Source organism: Harpia harpyja, chromosome Z, assembly GCF_026419915.1.
Source record: "Harpia harpyja isolate bHarHar1 chromosome Z, bHarHar1 primary haplotype, whole genome shotgun sequence".
NCBI classification, from domain to species: Eukaryota; Metazoa; Chordata; class Aves; order Accipitriformes; family Accipitridae; genus Harpia; species Harpia harpyja.
In genome coordinates this window covers 70668279-70683906 of record NC_068969.1, presented here as the reverse complement: position 1 = coordinate 70683906, position 15628 = coordinate 70668279, and the positions used below count along the sequence as shown (strand labels likewise).

The window sequence follows — 15628 nt, the reverse complement described above, 5'->3', positions numbered from 1 at the left end:
GGAGAGGAAAGGAAAGGAAAGGAAAGGAGAGGAAAGGAAAGGAAAGGAAAGGAAAGGAAAGGAAAGGAAAGGAAAGGAAAGGAAAGGAAAGGAAAGGAAAGGAAAGGAAAGGAAAGGAAAAAGAAAAGAGAAATGGAAAAAAGAGAAAAGAGAAAAGAGAAAAGGAAAAAAGAAAAGAAAAAAGGTAAAAGGATAGAAAAAAGAAAATAAAAGTACCCCCCCACACCCCTTGCCAAACCCTCATTCCCCTGTTGGATAACAAATTCAATTATGGCTGCAGTCCTAATGGCCTGGAGGTGGATTTTCTTTTGTCTCCTCTGTTCTCTAGAGAATTGAACTTTCCTCAGTGTCAGAATCCAAATATCAGTGTGTCACTACTGCACTCTGCTTTTCCCAGAAAGATGACTGGGGTTTGCTTCCAAAGCATATTAAAAGGGTACCAACCAATCAAGTACGTAAAAATTTATTACAGAGTAAATTCCTACCCAGCCCTTATTCTTTGTCCCCTCCTATGAGTCATCCTTCCAGAGAGCTGCCTTTGATGGGGGGCTGTGGCTGGAGGATATCTAAGTCTCATCGGCATGGGTATGCTATCAACAAAAGAGTGCTGGTTCACTTCCTTTCTTCATGCCTAACTAGCCAGGGAGCAAATATTCAAAGAAATCCAATAGGAGCTGGTTTTATGAGAAATCTGAGAACAGTTTGTCATTTGCTTTTTTTGTGAAGAAATACGTAGTTTCAATGAGACTTTCTGTCTCTCTTCTTTTTCTTGGAAGGAGTATATGATGAAAAGTTAACAACTTGTAAACACTGTAAAATGTGTTAGCCCCAGAAAAAACTCCTCTAGGCTTTCTAACTTAAAACTTTACAAATGTATTTTAAAATAATGGGAAACTATTTTCCCCACCATTTCTTCTATTTTTGTACCGAGTTGCACTGTAGTTATTTTCATAATGACTACAATTTTTAATAAATCACACTTTTTGAAAGCAGTTTGTCAAATGATCATTGAGAAAAGGTCTCCAAATGTTACGTGTGACGTGGCTTTGAGCTGTAGCTTTTTCTCGTAATGCTTTCTTCCAGAGGCATGCTCCCTGTCCCACTAAGCTGGTTGTACCTTCTCATCTGGTTTCCAGCAGCTGGTATTCCTGGTGTTGTTGTCTCTCGGCCAGCATACATAAACAGTTTGGCACCGCCCACCCACGTATGCTGTGAATACCGGTTTCAGACATTCACTGGGACTCAGCTGGATTTTCTTAGCAGCTTTTTCTTAACCTTTGCTAAAAATGAATGCGATCTGCTTAATCACAATCAAATGTCCCACTATCTATTCATCTGTACGTGGCATATAATTACAAACACAGCGGTGCGTGCTGTGCGCCTACGCACCATGGGGCCAGATTTTCAAGTGTGTGGTGCCGACAGTTGGGGTCAGACGCCATAAAAAAAAATGTGGTTCCAAACTTGGATACTAAACTGTTTTGAAAATCTAGGCCTGTGTATCAGTGTATATTTGTATATACTCGCCATAGTATTGGCAACAGCTACTGTACATGCTACAACCTTTTGGATCTTTTCTAAATTCAAGCTTGTATTTTCGTCCCAGACACTCCTTTAAAATCCCTCATGGGGTAGCCTATTTCTTCCCCCCCTTCCCCTTCTAGCTAAAACAGAACTTTAAAAATAATTATGCCCTTCACAAACTTTCAAAAGCATAGCTTTATTCTGTGCTCTCTGTAGCTGTAGATAACAACAGAGCCACCATAAATGATGTTCATTTACTGTTTCTGGCATTCATCATGGGCACATGTGGAATATGCTTCTAGAAGCTCTGCAAGTAATTCTTGTGATGGGAGCAAACTGGACTCTAAATTTTTTAGTTCCAAATCTGTAAAGTGGAAAGCATAAAATTACCATATCACAACAACACATCACATAAAATGTTTGCATTTTGCAGCTGTAATACATAGGCTACCTATTGGCTTCCACTAAGGTTGAAAACACGCAGCAACTTCTACTGCAATTTTGCATGCTCTTACTTCCAGTAAAATTATGACTTGGAAACTTCTTACATTTTCCCTGAAGATGATTTTTTGTTTATTTGTAAAAACTTAAACTCTCTGGTAAATATGTATTTTTAAAAAATAAGACTATGGAAAGGCAAATTCTTGCTAAACGGTGGCATGCTTTGCCTTGTTTGAAACAAAATGAGACAAAAGCAAATCAAACCAAGCAATACTGGTTTATTCTAGTAAGAATCAGCTGACAAAGGCAAACTATGTGTGTACCATAGCCTCTTGTGCGAATCACGTAACAAGATGAATTTTGCAGATAGTTTATGCCCAGTTTCAAAGAAGTGCTCCTGAAAGGTGCAGGATGGAGTCACCTGTGCCTGAGGAAGATGTGATTGAGCAGACAGGAGCACAGACCAGATGGGACCTCCAGAGGACATGTACATGAAATTGGGATGATGATGACCAATAATGATTAGGGGCAGTCAGCACAAATATCTCTAGAATTTCTCTTTCTCTTTTAAAGAGAGTTTAACAGCATCTTCTAGACAGCTGATTCCTTGTAGGCAGATCTTGCAAAAATTTCCAGTGAAACAAAGTGTCATTCAATCTGCACTGAAACATGGGGATGTGGTGATTTGGAAGGCAGACCTTTAAAACAGAATGGAATAAACCAGTGTGAAATACTTCAGAAGTTTGAAGAGAATATTTTTATTTTTTAATAGAAACTGGAAAGCCCATTTGAAAAAGACTTCATCAACTAAACAAGAAAACAGAAGAAAAATATTAAAATTGAGAAAGAATATTTGGATACCCTGTTAAAGTAATACTAAAAGGATGAAATTAGTTATTGAAATTCTGTTTTTGTAAGAAATTTCTAAATATAACACATTGATCTGAGTTAAAATGAAAACAAATTTTGAAATAACCCAATTTCCAGTTTGCACACACAGCTCCTCTTTGAAGTCTTCAGCTGTGAAGTCAATTAATGACATAAATAAATACCAGATGGTTTTTGCAAAGTGGATGTTCTAGGAACTGAAATTATCTTTTTTCTTTCCCTTTGTGTAAAAATAGGAGATTAAATTCAAGTAAAGCAATTATTGGTATGCATATAGGTAAAAGAAACGGATGTAAAGATTCAAAAGGAAACCCTCAATTTTCTCCTAGGGTACAGTGTCTAAACTTCACCAGAGTCTGTGCACTGAAGATGGAAGAGATGCAGAGAGAGACATTTTGAGCTATGAGATGCTGAGTGATGAAACCCATCCCTACTGCAACTCTGAGCAATCACGGGCCTCCCAGAGACCCAAAAAGTTCTACTTTGATCTTGCACCCAGTGACACCAAGGCTGGATTCCCAGTCTTGTTCCTCAGCCCTCCCAGGAATTCCTCCATCTTACTGATAATCCACTGAGGCTGGGAAAACTGACAGCTTTCTCCCCTCATCAGATGGGTCCTGAAACCAGCTAATTGCTTGCTCAGAAATGTTCAGGAGATTCATATGATCAGAAGATTGCTAAATCTCTATCATAATTCTACTATTTCTGACTTGACAGCAGTTTGGGATCAGCTGGGATTAACTGTTTACAGTACTGTTGATTTCTCTGTAGCCATGATGGTTTTAGACCATTTGATATTCTGACATACAATTGTACTGTATAAGAATGGCAGCTTGTCCTACAGATGTCTATTGTCTGGGAGAAGGCTGAGTTGGAGATTTTGATAAACCATATTGTCCAAAGCATTACATCTTACTTCAGCTCTCTGTGTGAATTAGTTTCTGTATCACTACAGGAATGTGAGATGTATGATTCTAGATAAGGTTGATCACAGACTTAATCTAACTTGTTCAGATTTTAAGGACTCACTGAGAAGTAGTATCTTTTTTGCCTGCCTTTTTTAAGTCTTCATTCAGTTTCCTGGGTACCAGGTTATTTTTCGCTTAAGATACTATAAACACCTGTTTAACATTATCATATTAGTAATGTAAATTTTTTGTTTGAATTTTTCTTCTGCTTAGTATATCCAACAAGATGTCTAGTTCATTTTCATGTTTAAAATTTGTCTCTGGCTTGGAAAGCTCTTAATTTTTCATCGCTAAGAACCATATCTTATTTGGAGAACCTTGCAGGAGTACTTCCAAACTCTTTCTAGGCTTCCAGTCTGTGACTATTTAGCTTCCAGGGGTTAAGGCCGTTTACCTTATGATAAAGACTGCTATTCCTCAGACTCAAAAGGGGAGCAATGATGCTGTTTCCTTTGCCTCCTGGAGCTGTAATCCAAACCTAACACCTAAATATGGTTTTAACTTCCAGTTTCTGAGTTGTTCTGTTGACTATTCACATGTTTAAAGTTAAGTGAGATTGTAACACTCATGTTCAAGTTATTTGCTGCATGCTCAAATTAGAAACAGTTTTGGGGATGCTTTTAAGAATGTGTCTCACCCTTCAAAAGGGTTACTGTGAAATCCACAAGGAATGGAATATGCAAAAGCAAAAAGTTGAATTTGGCTAAAAAGGCAGCTTCACACGTAAATACTTTTCAAAGAACAAAACCTCAGTGCTGACAAAATAGTTTCGGATGAAGAACGTTTTGCTGTAAAGCTGTCTTCTGCCTTAGCATAGCTTTGATGGAGGTTATTGCTGCTTCGTTTGCACATTCACAGAATCACAGAATCATTCAGGTTGGAAGGGACCTCTGGAGGTCATCCAGTCCTTCCTGCCCAAAGCAAGTTTCATAGGGCTTTGCCCAGCTTTTTTTCCTTGTTTGTTTGTGCACTGCTAAAGTAGCTATAGAAGGCTCTCCTTGTCACCTCTTGCCAGTTAGAACTCTCCAACCCACCCCTGAGCTTTGGCTCATGATCAGGTGTAACACCATCCCTGCATGCCCCAGGCAACATTCCTATATTGGTTGCTCTTTTGTAGCCTGTCCTTATATATAGTTCTGAATCCTAAGAATAAAGAGTAAATGTTTCCAAAATGGCCATACAGTTCTACAGAATTGAAATGAATGGATGAGTACAAAAACATGCAACGCCTGCTTTAGTTTTGTATTATCTCCCCTTCACCTGTATTACCTTCTATTACCACTCACACAACTAAGTTATACTGGCTCAAAAGAATTAATTTAGGAGTCCCATTCATAACTATTCATGGAGGTGAACATTTAAATTAGGAATTTTAAATATTCTTGTCAGAAATATTGTTGCATACTCACATAATCTGGGACCAGCAACAATGTGATAGGAATTAGCTGAAACCAACCAGAATAGCAGAAATAACACAGCTCTTGGTGTGTGATTCATTACTGAATAGCTAAAAATCTCAATTGCTCACAATTAATACTTTGTAAAATAGTTTAATGCCTTGAAAACAAAGAAAGGATTTTAGAAAATAGTTAGAAGACAGCTATCACTATTTTTGGCACAGCTATTATGCAAAAGACACTTAAACTATGAACAAAGTATTAGTTGTGGTTATTCATACATCATGCAATCAGGAGCGACAGGAGGCTAGCTTTATTGGATATTACTTATGCTTACATTATGTTGAAAAAGTTGGTTATGATAACCCATGTTACACATACATTTATCATACTTTCTATTTGCCAAGTTACTGTAGTGTCTGTCGTTATTTACACAGCATAGCAGTAACACAGGAACTATAATTTTTACTAAGCAATGCATGCCTTTTACGGGACAGAAAAACATTAGATTCGCCAGAGAAATGCATCATTCTGGGATTTTGCATTCACAACCTTTTTGTTTAAACATATAAACCCTCCTCTTTTTCTTATTTCCTAGTTGAATATTCATTACGCAAATAACTGTTCTAGCTGACGATAATAATAATGTCAAATTGTTCATCACCACCTATTGGCCAGGTTTTCATAAACTGGTAATGTTAACCTGCCTGATTGTGCCCTGAGTAGATTAAGGATCGTTTGCACATTTACCAGGCCTGGTAAATTCTGGCAAAAAGATGGCAGCAAAAAAAAGAGGAGGGGATGCCATCTTTAACTTGCGCAACTAGGTCTGGCAGAGACTATCTATGGGCTTAATCTGAAATAGCTTCTTAAAATATACTTCATTATGTTTAAAATACATCATCTTGAAAATATTAAATGGCATTTATTAGCCTGAAAAGAGAGCAGAAATATAAAACAGAGGCATGTATTTGCACATGGAGATAATTATGATTTTGGTCCCACTTCTTTCTGCTTGGAAATAAGACAACAAGACTGAAAAATGAATATCAGTGGAAATTAAAATTAGAGCATCAGAAGTAGGTAGAATTGCAATAGTTAGTGACTTGAGAGTCCCAGGAGAATATATGCTTATTCTGTTGATAGACAATAAACAATTGACCTTCTTTGCTTTTGGCTCACCATTTCCAGGAAACTTTCAATTTTTTTTCTCTTGCAGTGCTTTAGATTTTTTCATTAAGACTTATAAATTATATTTGCTAGGATGTCTGTGAAGGACTGACATCTGTCCCCACCTAAGCAAGTGGCCAACTGTGACCCAGTGACTGCAGAAACCAAAACTAACTTCGTGCAAAACTGAGGTACTTTTGCCATGTTCTTTTCTCCTCCCTGCTCTTGACAATGCAAAACAGGGTTAATTACTGTCATCTTCAAAAACTTCATATTGCTTTAGACATTTTATTGTAATGGAGCCCTCTTTCTGGGTTCTGAAGTATTATTGCAATAGAAATGAATTTATTTTCCTTAATGAAATACGTACCAGACTGCTGAGTACTCATTTATAAGTTCTGAAGGAAGGAGTACTTTGTGACTTAAAGAGAGGAAATCAGAGGAAGGATATTAGTGGTATTACCAAGGAAGTGTTTACCTGCGCTGGGAATTATATGATATCTGAACTGTATTTTTATATAAATATATAATTTTAATATGCTGGGAAAGAGTGCATCCATCGTAAACAGTAGGGTCTCTTGGTAAACTCTGAATGATATATTAAATAAAAGGACATTATCAGATGACACTGCCAGATTTATTAAGTGTGGAAAAGATTTGAGAATCTCCATAAAGATTATCACCTCCACAGTCCTCTCCAACCATTCCAAGTCTTGCCTCTCTTTTCACAGCCAGGAAGAAATTTTGGCAAGAGGCAGCAAACACTAAATAAAACGGACAGGGTTGTCTGGAGTAAGCTAGTAATGGACACATTCTTACCTCTCCTGATGGGAATTTTTTTTTGATTCCAGCGGATATGATTCTTTTTCCTAAAAAAGATTAATCTGATTGATAAGAAAAAGGACTATCCAAAAGGATTGCTGATATGATTAACCATTTAAAATCAGTACAGAATGACATGCTTTATTCATTGTCCAGAAAAAGTTCTGCTGAACAACCCCATTTTACTGTGAATTTAGTGAGGGTTTTTGCCCCTCCTGAAGTAGTGACTTGAAGATCAAACCCAGAATTTCCATTATTTACTGCCCACTTTACAGACTTCAGTGGGAGCTCTGAGACTGCAGTGAAGGCAGCCTCTGGTTTTAAAATACACTGCAACCATTATTTGAATTACCTCTCCTTTTAAGTTCATTACTTCTTATTTGAGTCACATGCTATATGTGTCTCACTCCTTGGATTTGCTGTGTCCTCTGAAGAGAGGCTGCCTCTTACTTGTAGTACAAGAAGGTCACGCATTTCAATCAGTCTACAGCTGTGAACAGAAATTATGGCTTGGTGACATTTACTCTTTTTAGTTTTAACTGCAGTCCTTGAATGGTGTGCTAGCATGGAATACCATGTTTTTTTCATGGTAATGCATAACCACATATTTTTAGTCTGAGATAATTTCCTCTAATCTCAAAAATAAAAGGTTAATGAAGAGCTATTGATTAAATCTCAAACTAAAAATGAACTTTCAGGCTCTTTTCTTTCAAAGCAAGTGATTTCTCATGTTCTTCTGGTAACATAAGAAAAGTCCTGGCTCCTTAAACATCATAAATGTAATCAAGCTGTCATCCTACTGCTCATGGTAACAAACACAGAAAATACAACAGAGGCAGCTTTGCACTGCAGGTTAGTGGGGTCCATGTAGTCTGAAAGGCCATTTGTACAAATCCCAGCTGAAGCATAAGGCATCTGCGAAATATGTTTACAGTGACTCTAGGATCCTTCTTTTCTCACTGACTTCTTGCAAAAACCCTAAATGAATCACAGGCTGCATGGCTGACTTGAACCCAAGAAAATATTCTTTTCTGGAAAAAGGACAGTTAATTGCTCACTCAGTTTGAAGGCCAAAACGGGAAGATCCGTCTTTTATTAATTGTTAGGTATTGTATGTTTGGAAGTACCCACAAAATTTTTGTTGTACTCAGGGGACTTTTATGTCATCTGAATGGGAGGACAAACCTCATCTTCAGGTTACGGTTCTGCCTGAGGTGGGCTCGGCTGTGATGAGCGATGCTGTGAGACTATCAGATTAGCCAGATCCAGAGAAGATGATGGACTGGTGAAGGACAAACATCTCATATTGTTCTATGAGAAGCAAAACCTGTTGTGGCTGATTTCACCTTGTCCATGATATGACCAAGCTCAAGCTTAGACAAATTTAGCTGGGACTGAAAAAATGGAGGCCTGCTCCTGGGTCTTGTCCTGGCTATCACTGCAGGGCTGCTGCTGGCAATAGCCTACATGAAGCGTCATCCAGCAGCCAGCTGGATCTGACTGGCCATGCTTGGACGCAGATGAAATCAATAGGAGCATTACTGTTGACATGAACACCATTTAATTCTCAGAACATAGTGCAAGGGATCCACACAGATTGCAAGCCACGGCAACAGAAACTCCACCTGCATCTTGCAGATCTGGATGGTGTACATGCACAAAGAGTGGGTGCAAAAATCCATTTTAGCTCAAAATGTTCTTCCTGCCCTGGCAAAGGATGAACAAAATGCATTGTACAACAACTAAAGGTTGAAAGTATTGGGGTCCATGAATGCTGGTCACTTTTTAAAAGCCATCTCTTAAAAGTGCAGGAGCAGGCAATTCCAAAGTGTCAGAAGTCAAGTAAGTGGGGCAGAAAGCCTGCTTGCCTGAGTGGGGATCTTCTAGAGCTTAGGTGGAAAATTAAAGTGTACAGGCATTGGACACAAGGACAGGCAACAGGGAAGGACTACAGAGATGCTGTTTGCCACTGTAGGGAGAAAATTCGTGCAGCAAAACTCGATTAGAGTTCAAGGTGGCCAGCACTGTGAAGAACAACAAAAAGGGCTTTTTAAAATATGTTAACAGTAAAAGGAGGATCAGGGATAACATTGGTCTGTTACTTGATGAGGTCAGTCACCTCATAGGAACATAGACAAAGCAGAGACGTTTAGTGCCACCTTTGCTTCTGTCTTCAACAGCAATGATGGGCCCTGGGACCCCCAGAGCCCTTGTGTTGGAAGACCATGACTGAGGGGATGATAAACTCCCAGCCAACTCTGAACTTGCTTGAAACTTGCTGCTCCAGCTGAATGCACATAAGTCTATGGGGCCTGATGGGATTCATCCCAGGGTGCTGAAAGAGCTGGCCAATGTCATTTCAGGACCTCTGTCCATTATTTTTCAACAGCCTTGGGAGTCTGGAGAGGTCCCAGTTGACTGGAAGCTGCCAAAAGTTGTCCCAATTTTGAAGAAGAGTAAGAAGGAAGACGCTGGTATTTACAGGCCTGTCAGTCTCACTTCAGTGCGTGGTAAAATTATGGAGAAGGTTATTCTGGGAGTTATTGAAAAAAAAACCAAACCTTGAGAGACAATGCAGTCATTGGTCATAGCCAGCATGGGTTCATGAGGGGAAAGTCCTGCTTAACCAACTTAATTTCCTTTTATGACAAGGTCACCTATATAGTTGACCAAGGGAAGCCAGTAGATGTGGGGGTTTTGGATTTTAGCAAAGCCTTTGATACTGTCTCTCACAGTATCCTTCTGGACAAAATGTCCAGCACACAGCTAGACAAGTCCGTAATACACTGGGCAAACAATTGGCTGACAGGTCAGGCTCAAAGAGTTTTAGTAAATGGGGTTACATCAGGCTGGTAGCCAGTCACTGGGGGGGTTCCCCAGGGCTCAATTTTAGGGCCAGTGCTCCTTAATGTTTTCATAAATGACCTGGATGCAGGAGTTGAATGTACATTAAGTAAGGTTGCCAATGATACTAAATGAGGAGGAGCTGTGGACTCCCTCGAGGGTAGAGAGGCCTTACAGAGAGATCTGGATAGACTAGAGAGCTGGGCAATCACCAACTGTATGAAATTTAACAAGAGCAAGTGCAGGATTCTCCACCTGGGATGGGGTAATCCTGTTTATACATACAAATTGGGGCATGAGGGGTCTTACAAGAAGACTTACAAGGAGCGGCTGAGGTCACTTGGTTTGTTCAGCTTGGAGAAGAGAAGGCTGAGGGGTGACCTCATGGCAGTCTGCAACTGCCTCAAGGGGAGCAGCGGAGGAGGAGGCGCTGATCTCCTCTCTCTGTTGATCGCTGACCGATAGGACACAAGAAAATGGACGGGAGTTGTGTCAGGGGAAGTTCAGGTTGGACATTAGGAGAATGTTCTTCACTAGGAGGGTGGTCAGTCACTGGAACAGGCTCCCCAGGGAAGTGGTCACAGCATCAAGCCTGTCTGAGTTCAAGGAGCATCTGGACAACACACTTAGTCATATGGTTTAGTTTTAGGTAGTCCTGCAAGAAGCACAGGGCTGGACTCAATGATCCTTATGGATCCCTTCCAACTTGAGATATGATTCTCTGATGCTTTGATTCTAAACCATTCCACTAATATTTGCATCGAAATAACAGTTATAGAAAACTACGGCAACTGTCATGGTCCGTTTGTATGTCTCAAATTTACAGGACAATGTATTCTGTAAATTAAACTTTATTTTATGAGCTCATTAGGAAAGAAAACAAACAAATGTCAAACAAGGGCTCAATCCCCTTTGTACAAACTAGTCTAACGCATGAATTCCGTAATTCATCACTTCATTCATAAGGGTTCCAACCCACAAGTTCGCTAATTCATAACTTGCAACTGGTAACTCACATGCCTATGAGCAAACTAGTTACCTAACTGAGTGAGGGTGTGAGTGCTCATCCTTCCTCTGCCGTCAGGGTTCCCTCTATCACATGGGGAACCATGAAAGCCTCAGCAGTCTGGCTGCTGTTGCATGTACTTCAAAAGCTTTTTGGTTAAGCTGCCCTATTTATACTTTCCAGCTTGAAAGTTGGGTCTATACCATTTCCATAAGTTAGTGGATTTTGAAGAAACTGCCAGATAATCAGTATGTAAGGATGATGGCTGCAGGAGACAACAAGCTGCAGGTGATAGTGGCTGCAAAATGATCTTCCTGGCCATCATGTCCTGCCTATGTGTTGCTCTCACACGGTCCTAATGGCACTGCTCCCAGAGTACATCAAGCCTTAGCGTGGGCTGTGTGTTAGCCAAAACCTGAGCAGGAGTTGAGTGAACAGTCACAGCCAGCGTACTTTAAGAAGAAAGAATACAACTATTCCAAACTTCGTAAGCTTGGCAGTTGGCCTTGGACAAACCATAGCACTTTCCTTGTCCACTCATAAAATATAAAATGGGGGATGTTCTCCTACTAAAACACGCAATGGTGTCTACTGTAGGGACCTTCACATCGAAGTGGCTCCACCAGGTGCTAGTACAATAAAAGCAATATTTTGTTATTAATATTAATTGCATTTACAGCTGCAGCCACTTTGATGCTCTGTAAATCATTAGACCAAAATCAGCCATGGTCTAAGTGGGAACAATGCCTCTTGATTTTAGTGGAATTTGAATGTTTATGCTAGGGCTGAATTTGATTTCTTGTGTTCATAACCAAGTAAAACACTGACTGGGATTTTTTATAACTGGAGCTATAGTTCGATGCTAGAAAAGAATCTTAATTATATAAACAACACAGTAAACTTTGTTATACTTTCTCTGGGTTCTTTGCTGCCCTTAGATCAATTCAATACTTATGCCTCTATAAACTGTTCTCAGTCAGTGCCTGAGGTATCACTCTGGGTATTTTTCTTGGAATAGCAACACACCCATGAGGCTCTCAAAGATTTCATGTTTTGTGGTCTTTGCTTTGGCACAGCATCTCTGATGCAAAAGCAGAAGCAACAAAACAGAGACACAAGCATATGATGAAATTCAGAGATCACAATTTTCTTAAAATTACATAAGCATTCAGCCCACACTACTTGGCAAAAGGACTTCTGCTGACACCAGCTCCTGGGTGGCTCTGAACGCAGTGCCCCCACTCTCCTCTCAGGATCCTAAAAACAGTCTAGCTTCCCAACTTTTGTAATGTAAAAGGTAAGACAAGGGTAATCTCAAGGTGAATAGGCATACAGACACACTCCCTCACTGTGCACTGGTAAGCTGAGAAAAAATGCTATAGCATCTCCCAGTAAGTCAGCTGAACCGTGTCGCCTGCTGCACTGAATATGACTGCAGCACCTGCACTTCAAATCCAGGGATTATATAAGGCGAGGCTGTGGATAGTTTGGGGCTTTTCCAAAATCTTTTCCAAACCTAGTTCCCTGATCTTACCAACTGCCTAGTAACCCAATGAAGGATGAGGAAGATCGGGCTGAAACCAATTGGCACAACTGGCAAACTTCTTGTGGTTCCACCTTTGCAGCAAAGCTGGATGCAATTTTTCTTACCTGCTACTAAACAGGAATTAAATATCTGGGCCTGGTTTTCTCTTCAGCCCAGCAGCAGCTGTGGTGAGTGGGAGAGAATCCAGACCTCAAGGCTCAGAGGTAGGCTCTGTATGACCTGACTTCTCCTCAGCCTGCCCAACAAGAAAAGGTATGAGGAACTTTGCTCCATTTCTTCAGTAAAAATCTCTCCATGTTACACAAGGACGTCTCCTGCCTTGTCAGAGCAACTCTCCGTTCACAAGAAGGCAGTCTTTCAAACAAAGTGGCCATAATGTAATTGGTTATCATAACCAATCTATTTGTCCATCATTCTGTCTACACACCTACCTACCTTCCTTCTCCTCCCCCCTATATTCTGAGCTTTTCTAAGTCAGGATTTGTATCTATCTTCTTCACATTATGGTACACTGTATATCTCTGTGCAATGAGACTGTACTTCCTCCCAAACAATTAACATTCAGTTGCGACCCACCGACAATATTCCTTGTAGGATATGGCAAGCCTAGGGAAGGAATCAAAAAGTGTTAGTTTTCTTCCTGTGGTAAATTCATAACGTCTTCAAGTCCTGGCAAGATGGTTCTCAACTCCTGAACCAGATGCTGCAAGACAAACTCAGTCCTGGTGTCACCCTAATTACTCCACTGGAATTACGCCAGGACCAATTTCTCTCCCTATACTTGAGGATTTACTGCTGAGAAGTATATAGCAGATATACATCCCTCAGATAGAAAGACAGTATATTTGTAATACTATAAAATAGCAAGAAGCTTTTGTACTGTGCACTGCACACATATGCACATGATAAAACCTTGAAGCAAAGGGTAAATTCACCATTGCCTTTGACTACAAAGGGATGAGGATTCTCCCACACTGTTCAAGTGGAAATAAAATGGCTACACAAAAATAAGTGCTAAGATGGAGCAGAATATGAGAAAGAAACAAATACCTGGTGAAATCTTTAGAAGTTGTTAACTGAATTATTGGTTTTAGTAATCTGAAACAATATGGGCACTTGTTGGTCTAACTGGAGGACATTCTCATTTCTATTCCTACATTCTGTTTTAAAATGAAAGACAGTAAAGCTTAATGAAGATGACCGCTAGAGATTTTTGCCCATTGTTAGCTGGGAGGAAAGGTGACTTAAAGCAGGCTTACAGCCCAAGCTACTTAGTAATGAAGAGCCACCTAAATTGGTATAATAGTTGTTCAAGTCGAAAAAATACAGAGTTCCTGTCCTTATCCTGAGCCAGAAGCTGCAGCTCTCTGTGGGAGGCACATATGTAGCCATTGGAAAATGGCTCTACAGTTTTCTTTTGAATAGCTTTTCACCAGGTGCAGATGCCAGATGCACGACCTTCTGCACTGCAGAAAGCTCTGGATCACTTCTGTTGTGCAGGGACTTTTCCACATTAATATCATACTCAATGTAGATCCCAGTGTTTCAGCTCTCACTAGGAAATAAGGTCTGTGAGTGCTCTGATGAAAAAGGAAGAAGCGAGAAGGGGTATACTGCAGAAGGTCTGAGAGATCGTGTTTCACTGTTAATTTGGAAGACAGTTTGTTAATAGTCATGGCTGGACATAGAGATGTGATTTAATGGTCTGAGTGCAGAACTAGAAACTATAAATCTCTAATTTGGCTCTGATGCTTCATTTTCTTGTGGTCTGAGAAAAGTTACTTAATATTTCTTCACCTGTAAAATGGTGATACTAGTATATATTTTGCAGGGCCATTTGGAGGGCTTATTAGCTTAAGTTTCTGAAGTATTTCACAGATAAAAGAACTGAAGATATCATTTAAAAATACAGAGAGATGCTTCAGTTCAGGTGAGGTCTTGAAATTCTGGTGCTTTAACTACATTCATCTGAATTTCATTTAAAAGTTATTGATCTTATTAAATTTAATGAAAAAGGATATTCAAAAATTGTATTAAAAAGTTTCCCAGATTCCTTTCCAATACAATGATGTTTTTTCTTTCCTCCAAAAGTATCACGGATCCTATTGTTTTTTTCTCTTGCTGCTGACTTTTGTTATTTATTCAATCATCTATATCTGTCCCGAGACCCTCCCTTCTTTTTTTCACAATAATTTTTTCTCCTCTCTTTTTATATTTTTGTAAAAGATTGTCATACTTATCATTTTTTACTTAGATCAGGATGGAGCTGTCTTCAGTTTCACACTGTCCAGGATATGTTCAGCTCAGGCAAGCCTCAACACACCTGACAGCCCCAATTACAGTTTTTACAGTCTTATAAGCAATTACCCTGAAAAACACTGTCAAATCAGTCAAATCATACACAAGATTAAGCGCTGTAATAACTATCAGAGTGGCCTGTTGAATATTAGAAGGGATTTTGGAATTGATAGGGTGCAATGACTTCAATTGAAAATGACTTCTAAGAATCAAACCCAGTTTGAGGATGGAAACAAGATTTAGTCTTAAATTTATTTTTCTAAAGTTATTCACAACTTTAACTTCAAGGAAAAGGGTAGTAACTTATTGCTGTATTTACTTTGAAAGAGGTAGCTGCAACATCAGTCATTTAGATTTAGAGCATTAAAGGCTGAAAAACGGAAGGCTACAGCAACATCTCAATATTCATGAATAAGAGTAAAGAATGGGAAAAGGCTTAAGGTCAGATTTTTTTATACTGCCTTGTTTTGCCAAATGTGGAAAACATTTTAAGAATATCCTTTTCAGAGTGAAAATAGTGTAGAACCAAAAATACTTATGCAAAGCAAGAGTCAAATCACAAACTTACTGCCTTGTAATTAATAGGAATATCCCTTATTATCCCTACTCTAGTAACATTTTTTAAATGCTCAGTGTTACAATTTTTCCTTTTTGCCCCCAAATAATTTAAATACATGATTAGAGATAGAATCACAATTTTCTTTCAAACTGTAAGGTAAGCACT

The 15628-nt window shown here is 39.3% G+C and overlaps 1 long non-coding RNA gene across 1 annotated transcript in view; it reads right to left on the bottom strand.

Moving 5' to 3' along the window:
- Positions 1–1701: 1701 nt before the first annotated feature.
- The window catches only part of LOC128137267 (uncharacterized), a 69566-nt gene continuing 55639 nt past the window's right edge, over positions 1702–15628 (bottom strand). The window contains exon 3 of the long non-coding RNA XR_008233645.1: positions 1702–2663. This is a non-coding gene — a long non-coding RNA (uncharacterized LOC128137267). The remainder of the gene's footprint in view (positions 2664–15628) is intronic.